Raw genomic sequence first — 11,932 nt, 5'->3', positions numbered from 1 at the left:
AATAGGACAACGTGAAAGACTCAAAACGAAACAAAGAATTAGAGCGAGGGTGACCAACTTGCAGCCAAGAACTCTTAAGATTGGTTAGTACAATAACTTGAGAGAGATATATACAAATTAATAGAAGCATTGTCCAGAGTTAACCCCCCCCCCCCCCCCCCCCCCCCCCAAACTCCGTGCTGAGGCAGGGGAGAATTTGAAATTGAAGGGATGGTATTCCCTCTGCTATCCCACCCGCCCCAGCCTGGTAGCGATATTATGCTGGGATGGGTAGAGCCTTGGATGGGAAGCCCACTCTTACCACAATGAAAGCCCTTGTGTGACCACTTAAGGGCCGTTTCGCATCCAACCTGAATTTTTAGGCTGGCGGGTGGCTAGCGGCTCGGCAGTTGGAAGTCGGTCCTTCTGATTGGGGGCACCCTCCATTTAAGGCCTGGTGACCCCCCTCCCCCACCCCCAGCCTATCCCCCCTCCCCACCACAGCCTACACCCCAGACGTTCCCTACCCTGGGACCCCTGCCACACCATGTCCTCCGGTTCCCAGGACATTCACTGCAGCACTGTGTCTGGGGGGACTGGAAAGCTGAGATTGGACGGCAGCTCTCCAAGGCGGAACCTGTCCCAAAGGAGGGTTGGAGATCTCCGCCCGATTTAAAGGACAATCAAAATTAGACATCACCGAAGATCGTCAAATTTGAACGCAAATGTTCATAAAGTATTTGCAGTTTTATGGAACATAATATTTATAGCAACGACCGTCATTTATTCAAAGACATTTTTTTAAAAATGGACTATATAGCAAGCTTGCCTAGAATGCTGGACAGTAATCTGTCACGATGGAATTGTGCTTTGTAAATGTTAGTCTTGTTCAAAAAATGATTAGGGTTTAATCCAGCAACTACAGACAGGTCACTTTGACCTCAGTGGTGAGGAATCTTTAAGAGATCATAGTATGGATTCATTAGGGAAAACTAGCACAGATGTGTTAAAGGCAAATCGTATTCAAGCAACTTGATTGCATTTTTTTGATGAAGTAACAGAAATGATTGATGGAGGGTAATATAATGCTGTACGTAATCCAATTAGTCCTTTCCACTGGCCTTCCTGCAGATTGTGAAAGTTCTTCCCTTCTAATGATATAATCCCTTCTGAAAGCTACCATTGAACCTTTCGCCATTCTGTCAGATAGTACATTCCAAATTATAACACTTCATTGCAGATAAAAATGTGTTTCTTAATGTTGCCTCTGAATCTTTTGTCATCTGAAATCTGTCTTCTCGTTATTGACCCTCCGGCAATTGGAAAGTTCCTCCTTATTTACTCAATCCATCTTCATAGTTAAAACACCTCGAATCAAATCACTTCTTAGCCTTCTATGCTCGAAGAAGAATAACCCTAGTTTGTACTCGATCTAGGTAAATGTAAACCTTCATGTCTGAAACCATTCTTGTAAATTTCTTCTGTCCTTCCTAAAGTATGGTACCCAGAATTGGACACAATATTCCACTGAGCAAAAAAGTATTTTATACAGGTTTAGCATAACGTCTTGGCTTTTATATTCTACACCTTTAATTAGAAAGTGAAGAAGTCTCATCTGAAACTAGGGTCCTAAATCTAAACAAAGGTAACTATGGAGGTATGAGGCATGACTTGGCTAAGTTAGATTGGGGGACTTCATTAAAAGGCATGACAGTGGATATGCAATGGCTAATACTTAAGGAATGAAGGAATGCATTTCAACAGTTCCTTTCTGGGCTAAAAATACAACAAGAAGAAAATACAACCACAGCTATCAAAAGAAATGAAGGATAGTATTAGATCCAACCAGGAGTCATATAAAGTTGCTAGAAAAAGTAACAAGCCTGAGGATTGGGGGCAGTTCAGAATTCAACAAATGAGGACCAAGAGATTGATTAAGAGGGGGGAAATAGAATATGAAAATAAATTTGCTAGTAAAATAACAGTGGACTATAAAAGTATGCAACAAGAAAAAGGATAGTGAAGACAAAAATAGGTCCCTTACAGTCTGGAACAGGATAATTTGTAATAGAGAACAAGGAAATGGCAGAGCAATTAAACAACTACTTAATTTCTGTCTTCATAGAGAAAGACACAAATAACCTACCAGAAATGCTAAGGGGTTAGTGAGAAGGAGGAATTGAAAGAAATTTGTATTACTAAAAAAAGGTACTGAATAAATTAATAGGACGATAATCTACATCTCAGGGTATTAAAGGAAGTGGCCATGGAAATAGTGGCTGCATTGGTTGTCACCTTCCAAAATTTAAAAGAATGAGAAGGGATCTCATTGAAATGTATAAAATACTGACAGGATTGGACAGACTAGATGCAGGGATTTATATCCTATGGCTGGGGATGGGGGTTCTTGAACAAAGGGTCACAATGTCAGGATACAGGGTAGGCCATTTAGGACTGAGATGAGGAGAACCCTCTTCATTCAGCAGTTGGTCAACCTGTGGAATTCTCTACTATAGAAGGTTGTGGAGGCCACGTTACTGAATATATTTAGGAAGACAATAGATTTCTAGACGCTAAAGGCATCAGTGGGTATGGAGAGAGCACAAGAGCATGGCATTGAGCGATTATCATATTGAATATTGGAGCAAGCTCGATGAGTTGAATAGCCTACTCTTGCTCCTATTCTCTATGTTTCTACACAAGTATGAAGCCGTATGCTTTATCTACTTGAACATGCTCTGCCACCTTCAAAGATTTGTGCACAAGTACTCCCAGAACACGTTGTTCTTGAATGCCCTTTAGATTTAGCTTGTATTGTGTCTCCTTAATAAAAGCAAATTACTGCGGATTCTGGAATCTCAAACCAAAAGAGAAAATGCTGGAAAATCTCAGCAGGTCTGGCAGCATCTGTAGGGAGAAAAGAACTATTGTTTTGAGTCCAGTTGACCCTTTGTCAAAGCTAAAAGGCATTGAAAGTGGGAGATAGTTATACTGTAGGGTGAGGCTTTTTTTGTGGCTATGACTCATCTTTCATTCCCTCACCCTACAGTATAACTTGAAACATTAGCTATAACATAGAACATAACAGTGCAGTACAGGCCCTTCGGCCCTTGATGTTACGCCAACCTGTGAAACCATTCTAAAGCCCATCTACACTATTCCCTTATCATCCACATGTCTATCCAATGACCATTTGAATGCCCTTAGTGTTTGCGAGTCCAGTACTGTTGCAGGCAGGACATTCCATGCCCTTACTACTCTCAGAGTAAAGAACCTACCTCTGACATCTGTCTTATATCTATCTCCCCTCAATTTAAAGGTATGTCCCCTCGTGCTAGACATCACCATCCGACCTACCCTTCACAAAACCGTGTTGACTATCTCTAATCAAATTATTCCTTTCCAGATTATACATCCTATCTCTTATAAATCTTTCCAAGACTTTGCCCACAACAGAAGTAAGGCTCACTGGTCTATAGTTACCGGGGTTGTCTCTACTCCACTTCTTGGACAAGGGGACAACATTTGCTATCCTCCAGTCTTCTGGCACTAATCCTGTAGACAAACATGACGATCAAAGCTCAGCAATTTCCTCCCTAGCTTCCCAGAGAATCCTAGGATAAATCCCATCCGGCCCAGGGGACTTATCTATTTTGACACTTTCCAGAATTGCTAACACCTCCTCCTTATGAACCTCAAGCTTTTCTAGTCTAGTAGCCTGAATCTCAGTATTCTCCTCGACATCATTGTCTTTTTCCTGTGTGAAAACTGATGGAAAATATTCATTTAGCACCTCTCCTATCTCCTCGGACTCCAAGCACAACTTCCCGCTACTGTCCTTGACTGGCCCTACTCTTAACCTAGTCATTCGTTTATTCCTGACATATCTATAGAAAGCTTTAGGGTTATCCTTGATCCTACCTGCCAAAGACTTCTCATGTCCCCTCCTGGCTCTTCTTAGCTCTCTCTTTAGGTCCTTCCTAGCTAACTTGTAACTCTCGAGCGCCCTAACTGAACCTTCATGTCTCATCTTTACATAAGCCTCCTCCTTCCTCTTGACAAGTGTTTCCACTGCTTTAGTAAACCACGGTTCCCTTGCTCGACCACTTCCTCCCTGTCTGACAGGTAAATACTTATCAAGGACACGCAGTAGCTGCTCCTTGAACAAGCTCCACATTTCCATTGTGCCCATCCTCTGCAGTTTTCCTCTCCATCCAATGCATCCTAAGTCTTGCCTCATCGCATCATAATTGCCTTTCCTGCAGATATAACTCTTGCCCTGCGGTATATACCTATCCCTTTCCATCACTTTAGTAAACGCAATGGAATTGTGGTCACTATCACCAAAGTGCTCACCTACCTCCAAATCTAACACCTGTCCTGGTTCATTACCCAGTACCAAATCCAATATGGCCTTGCTTCTTGCTGGCCTATCTACATACTGTGTCAGGGAATAGCTCTTTCTCTCCTTACAGATGCTGCCCGACCTGCTGAGGTTTTCCAGCATTTTCTCTCATTGCGTCTCCTTACCCTTCTTACTCCTTTTCTGCATTGAATTGCATCTGCCATGTGTTCACTCATTCCACCAGCCTGTCATTTTCCTTTAAAATACTATTACTATCTTCTTTACTGTTTACTGTAATGCCAAGTTCATGTCATTTTGCAAATTTTACATTTTGTACCCCAAGTCATTTCTATACAACAGAAACATCAGTGTTCCTATTTCTGGACCCTAGAGAATGTCACTGCATACTTCCTTCCATTCTGCTGTTCAGCACTTGGTATCGCTCCTTGGATGTTAGTACCTTGCCCTAACAAAATGTTCATTGCTTCCAAGTGTCAACAGGTGGCTTGAGTTTGATTGTTGTCCTTAGTTGATGCCCACAGATCAGCAGTGTTTTAAAGAGGTAGCTTTGGAGGTAATGGATCTATTAATTTTGATCTTCCAGAATTTCTTAGATTCTAGAATAGTTCCCAAAGATTGAAAGTTAGAAAAGATCAATGCGCTATTTAAGAAAGGAGGAATAGGGAAAACTGGGAACTATAGACCAGTTAGCCTAACATCAATACAAGTCAAAAAGTTGGAATCTATTAAGGATGTGGTAACAAAACACTTAGAAAATCATAATTAAGCACAGATTTATGAAAGGGAAATCCTGTTTTTGAGGATGCAAATAATAGGATGGATAAGTGGCAGCAATAGAAAGGGTGTATTTGGATTTAAGAGCATTTGTTAAGGTGCCATGCGAGAGGTTATTACACAAAATTAGAACCCATGGGATTTAGGGATAATTTACCACCATGGCTTGATTAAGAGACAGAGAGTAGGAATAAACAGAACATTTTTGTGTTGGCAGACTGCAACTATAGAAAATAGCAAGATTGGTACTTGGGTCTCGACTATTTACAATCTACATTAAATTGGTTCCTGGCACAGCTCTACTAATAGGTGGCATCTGACCGGTCTAGGCACCTCACTTTCTAACCTAACTTGAAGGAAGGCCATCTTTAAAATTCTTCCAATTCCATGGACCCATCCTTCAAAAGTCATCCTTCCAGCACAGGGGATTGCATTAGAGAAAAAAAAATTGTGCCTCTAAGCATGAAGTGGATAATGACAGGGGCCCATTTCCCCCACAGGTGCACCTCCTGGGCAGGCCTAGATTCTTTCCTTTTAAAACAAAAGCCAAGGATAGAGGAGAACTGAATATCATTCCTATTTAGATGTTTTTAGCAATTGATTTGAAAAATTCACTTTGAAGAAACTCCTCCCTGAAAAAGCAGCAGTAGGAAAATGAAACATTTGATGATTTGTGCCGGACACCGTGTACCCAAATTAAAGATGCCCAAGAAATTGGAATGTCCCTGGGTAATTTGCTGTCCACCAAAATCATGAAAGATGGGAAATCTATTTCTTAGACATTAGAACAGATTATATTGATGCAAGAAAAAGTAGCAAACATGATTTATAAAATGTATTTTGGTAAATAGGGTGTGCCATTCTATAGGACAGTACTTGCAAAGGATAAATACAAAATTTGATACACAACTATTCTAATTTTAGCCAAATCAATATAATTTACAGCACAGAAACAGGCTATTCAACCCAACTGGTTTATGCTCCACATGAACATTCTCCCCACCCAGGGTCGGCAGTAGAGTATTTGGTGCTCTGGGTGAACCTTCAGCCTCTCCTCAGCTCCACAAATTAACTTTCAAAAATGAATATAAATTCTGCACTTAGAGTTAGATTTATTTTACATGGAAAAGGGGAATATTGTGATACTGATTGTACATTCTTTGTTCTACACTTTTCACAGCATATGAACTAGAAGAAAGGATAGACAGAAAGGAAAAGGAGGTGATGTATCTTTGCTAATAAAGGAACGGATCAGTGCTGTAGTGAGAAATAATACAGGCATTGGAAACCAAGACCCGGAATCAGTCTGGCTAGAAATAAGAACTAGCAAGGGCAAGAGGTCCCTAGGGGGAGTAATCTGTCCCCAAATAATAGTTCTGCAGTGAGGCACAGTATAAACTGGGAAATACTGGGGGGCTTGTAAGAAAGGTATAGCAATAATAATGGGTGATTTTAATATGCATATAGGCTGGATTAGTCAAATTGGCAAGGATAGCCTCCAGGGAGAGTTCATTGAATGTATTAGAGATTGTTTCTTGGAGCAATATCACTGGAGTCCCACGCTAGCATTCTGGAGTTAAACAAAGGTAAGCATGAGGACACCCTAGTGGACTAGACAGGAAAACTAAATGGCAGGACAGTTGATGAGCAGTGGCAGTTGTTTGAGATTCAATTCCCCCCAACTAAAATATATTCCAGAGAGGAAGAAAGATTGTAACATTGGGGAAAAAAACATCCATGGCTAAGCAAGGAAGTTAAAGATAACAAAGACAAAAGCTAAGGCATACCATATTGCAAAGGCCAGTGGCAGGATGGAAGATTGGGAAACTTTTAAAGATCAACAATGGATTACTAAAAAAATGAAAGGAGCAAAGGAAAACTGAAAAAAAATTAGCACAAAATATTTTTTAAAAGGTTAGCAAAAGCTTCTATAATTATATTAAAGCGAAGAGAGTAGCTAAAGTGAATGTTGGTCCCTTGGAAGATGGGACCAGAGAGTTAATAATGTGGAACACAAAAATGGTGGAGACACTAAATCCATATTTTGCATCGGTTTTCACGATGGAGGACATTAGTACCATCCTAAAAGCAACAGATAATGTAGAGGTAATAGAAAAAGTGGAATTTAGAACAATTATTAGGGAAAGAGTACTAAACAATTTATTGGGATTGAAGGCAGACAAGTCCCCAGGGCCTGATGGCCTATATCCTAGAAGCAGCGGAGATAGTGGCTCCATTGGTTATAATGTAAAATTCCCTGCATTCCAGTAAATTGGAAAAATGCTAATACAACACCCTTATTCAAAAAGGGAGGAAGGCAGAAAGTAAGAAGCTATAGACCAGTTAGTTTCTTATGTTATTGGGAAATTGTTAGAATCCATAATTAAGGGAGTAATAATAGGACATTTGGAAAGTTAAAACGAAATCTAGCATAGCTAACGTGGTTTTATGAAGTAAGGTCACTGCACTAAAAAGGCGAGAAAGAGGGTCTTATTCGGCGATCACTCGCTAATGAGTATGAATGTTCACCTAAAAATCTGTGTCACTGGTTATGGGTTATGTGGGTCCTTGCGTGGCTGGCTAGCCCGATCCTAGAGCCACATCGTCCACTGCACACTTGGCAGATGTTTACAGGAGGTGGGATTATTCCTTGGACTCGCGACCACTGGTATTCCTTACTCAGGCTCCTTTTCTGGACCTCCTCTTGCCGTCTGGTGTTCTTGAAGAATTGTGTCCCTTCAATCAGGAGGTTCCTCCAAGTAGGTCACTTCTGAGGAAGAATCTCCCAGGTGTTGATGTCTATGTTGCACTTCCTTAGGTAAGCCTTCAGGGTGTCTTTGAAGCACTCACTTTGTCCTCTTGTTCAGGAGCCTTCCTTGAGGTGGCGAAGAATTGCTTTGGCAGTCGGGACGCTGGCATCCTGGACACATGGCCGGCACAACGAAGTTGGTTTCAGATGATCATGGCCTTGATGCTGGTGCTCTTAGCTCCTTCAAGGATGCTGATGTTAGTACATCCGCCCTCCCAGCCGATATGGAGAATCTGTCTCAGTGTTAATGGTACCTTTCCAAGGCGGTGAGCTGGCATCTATTCCTAGTCCAAATTCCTGAGCCGTATAGAAGAGTTGGGAGGATGACTGCTTTGTACATGGGGATCTTGGCATGAGCAAGGATATCACAGTTGAAGACTCTTCTTTAGGCATGCAAAGGCAGCGCTTGCAGATTGGATACAATATTGGATATCTGCATCAATGTCAGCCTTAGATGAGAGACGGCTTCCCAAGTTGGGGAAATTGCAGCTTAGATTTTTCACACTAAATCTCTGATGTTAAGGGGTGCTGAGCGATCAATGAGCAGAGGTCAGTATTTCCTCAATAGAGGAGAAGAGAAGAAGATAGTCACACCAAGCTACTCTCTCAGAATGCCTGTAACTAGCAGATATCCAGAAGTTGGCTGTCTCCCCCCAGCCAATCATGCTCAGAATTACAAAGAAAACCAAAGGTGGTTCCAAATTTTTAATCTAAACCATGAAGAACGATTTTGCTCTCAGTCTGCTCATATTGGAAAGTGAGATTTGAGGGTGAAATAATTTGAGAGAATAGAATCTGACAAATTCTTCCTCTTCAATTGTCTGAAATAGATGTAAAGACTGGAGGTAAGATTCTGAAGATCTAAATCCAAGACCACTTCAACAACGCCCAATGAAAGTATAAACTGCTCAGGAGATCCCACCACACACGGTAATAAGAATGGGCATGGTTTGTCTGCAAAATGAGAAGTTCATTTACATAAATGACAACTTTTGAGATTTATTGTAACAAAGCAATAATTGCTTTCAACAGGGAAATAAATCCAGAATGATGGCTAACAAATCACAAGAAATTTACTTTTGTGCTGACAAAACAGACAATATAAAAAACAGAATACCAAAGGACTGTTTCACCCACCAAGCTAGCTCCCCTCTAAAACGATTTACAATTTACTTTTACTTACTGGTATTGATTCCCTGTGATTAATCTTAATGTTAATAGATGCTATCCTAATCACTTACATGGACTAAATTTAGTTAAGAATTCCCTTGCATATTATTTGTAAATTCCGTCCCATTTACAAGTTTTCAGCATAAAATTGTTTGACACCACTACATGACTTTTACATTTTCTTTATTATACTCCATAGCAGGCTTATCCAACCTTTTGCAGGGGGAGGAGGGTGCACATTTCCATATTTTTCACTCAAGGGGATGAGCAATTTCTGGAAAGACAAGGTTTGGCATGGCAATAAATTCATTTTTTAAAAGTTTGTTTTAAGGAACGAACAATTGCCCCTCACCCCCTCCCCTCTCTCTCCCCCCATTTCACACCAGCAGCCAGCCAACCTCTCCCCAATGCCAACCTCACTCCCTTCCCTGCCCACTAGTGAAAGTAAATTTGAGGTAGCCTGAAGTCGAAATTGGGGCCAGCATCACTTCCTGAGCCGGGTTGGTGACGACCCCCTCCCCTCTGACCCACCCACTCCCATTAAACCTATCTTTCCACTCTGCTCCCCAATCAAAAAAGACATTTGAAACGTATCCAGAAACTGATGACATTCCGCTTACCAAATCAGTGGGCCTATCAACAGCCAATATACGGAGAAACAGCCTGTGAAAGGTTATGCAAATACAGAGCATTTGTTGAAATTCTTTCTAGGAAGTTTTGAAGTTGAACTGTTACCTACACTTGGAGAACATGGCGGACCACATCCACTCACACCTGGGACAAGCCTGCTCTACAAGTTCCCCTTACCCTGTTCAGAAATAAACCTGTAATTCTTTCCTGTTGATTTGACAATAGGAACCTCCGATTAGACGTAAAATTAGGCAGTTTAGCAGCCTTCTTAACTAGACAGCTCATTAACAATGGATCATTATTTTAAAACAGTGTGTAATAATTCGAAAGAGAAAGTGCTGGAAAATCTCAGCAGGTCTGGCAGCATCTGTAGGGAGATATAAGAGTTTACGTTTCGAGTACGATGACTCTTTGTCAAAGCTAACAGACAAAGTGGGAAATATTTATACTGTGGAATGAGAATGAAAGATGCGAATGAAACCCAGGGAAACCGGGTGCTCATGGCTACAGAAACCAAGGGGAAAGAGTGCTAATGGCAGTCCCCAGAGAGAACAAAAGATCTGAAAGGTCAAACAGCAGGGAAACTATCAGAGGATGAACTGTAGATGATGGGGGAGGGGAAGGGGACAGCAAAGAGGAGAAAGGTGAAGGAAAGTTGGATAAGATAAGTTGGGGAATTAAATATTTATTTAGGAAAAAATGGTAAAAGAAAGTTAAAATGAAATGGGATGAAAACAAATGGGTCGAGGTGGGGTAGAGCTGATCATCTGAAGTTGTTGAATTCGATGTTGAGATCAGAAGGCTGTAGCGTGCCTAACCGGAAGATGAGACGTTGTTCCTCCAGTTTGCGTTGAGCTTCACTGGAACATTGAGGCAGGCCAAGGACATGTGGGTATGGGAGCAGGGTCTTTTGTTAAAATGGCAAGCAACAGGAAGGTCAGGGTCCTGAATGCGCAAAGACTGAAGATGCTCAGCAAAGCGATCATCCAGTCTGCGTTTGGTCTCTCCGATATAGAGGAGGCCACATTGGGAGCAGTGAATGCACCAGACCAAATTGGAAGAGATGCAAGTGAAACGCTGCTTAACCTGGAATGAGTGTTTTGGGCCTGGTATGTTAAGCATGGAAGAGGTAAAGGGGCAGGTGTTACACCTTTGCGATTGCATGGGAAGATGTCATGGGTGATGGGAGAGGTAATGGGTATGGTGGAGGAGTGGACTAGATTGTCTCAGAATTGTGTAATAATTCTGCTGCTGCCATTTACAGTTCCTCTGGGATCCACCTTTTGTTTACTTGGCAAACCAGAACAACATTGTCTCCACTGGGTCGGCTCCGCCCTAAAAAACAATTTGGTCGGACATCTCAACGAAATCCTCCTGTGGGGTCAGCAAACGCCTCATAATCTTATGGTTCACCCTGGCTCAGAGGTAGCTGTCACCATCGCTGTCCCGCACCCTGAAGGGAAACAAGTGGATTCTCCTCGGTGGCTTCGATGCTAGAGTCGGGAAGGATGCAAACCTTTGGAAAGGCGTGTTAGGCAGGAAAGGTGTGGGGAAAACAAATGCCAACAGAGTTCTCCTGACAAAAATTTAAGAGCATTACCTGGTCATCACGAATACCCTGTTCTGCCAGAGGCCAAAGCAGAAGACCTCATGGCAACGCCCCCCACTCCAAACACTGGCACCTAATAGACTACATCAGGAATGCCTTGCGTTGGCAGCCAAGGATCTCCTGATTATTCTCGTCTTGGTGCTTCCTGGCCTTTGTATAGGGTGGCACAGTGGTTAGCACTGCTGTCTCACAGCGCCAGGGACCAGAGTTCGACTTCAACATCGGGTGACTATGTGGAATTTGCACTTTCTCCCCATGTCTGCATGGGTTTCTTCCGAGTGGTCTGGTTTCCTCCCACAGTCCAAAGATATGCAGGTTAGGTGCATTGGCTATTCTAATATTGCCCCAAAAGTTAGGCGGGGTTACAAGATTGGGTCTGGATAGGGTGCTCTATCGGAGCAAGGGCCGGTACCAACCCGATGGGCCAAACGGCCTCCTTCTGCACTGTAGGGATTCTATGATCGTCCGAACAAGGGACCACAAAGATGTTCGAATTACCCATGCCACAACTGGAGCCGACACTGCTGGACCTACCACTGGCTAATCTGCTCTACCATCATCACCTTGGCCCTAAACCAGCAGACAGGATACTCCA

Source organism: Scyliorhinus torazame, chromosome 4 (genome assembly GCF_047496885.1).
Source record: "Scyliorhinus torazame isolate Kashiwa2021f chromosome 4, sScyTor2.1, whole genome shotgun sequence".
Taxonomy (NCBI): Eukaryota; Metazoa; Chordata; class Chondrichthyes; order Carcharhiniformes; family Scyliorhinidae; genus Scyliorhinus; species Scyliorhinus torazame.
The sequence above is the reverse complement of the archived record's forward strand: the minus strand, read 5'-3'. Positions refer to the sequence as shown.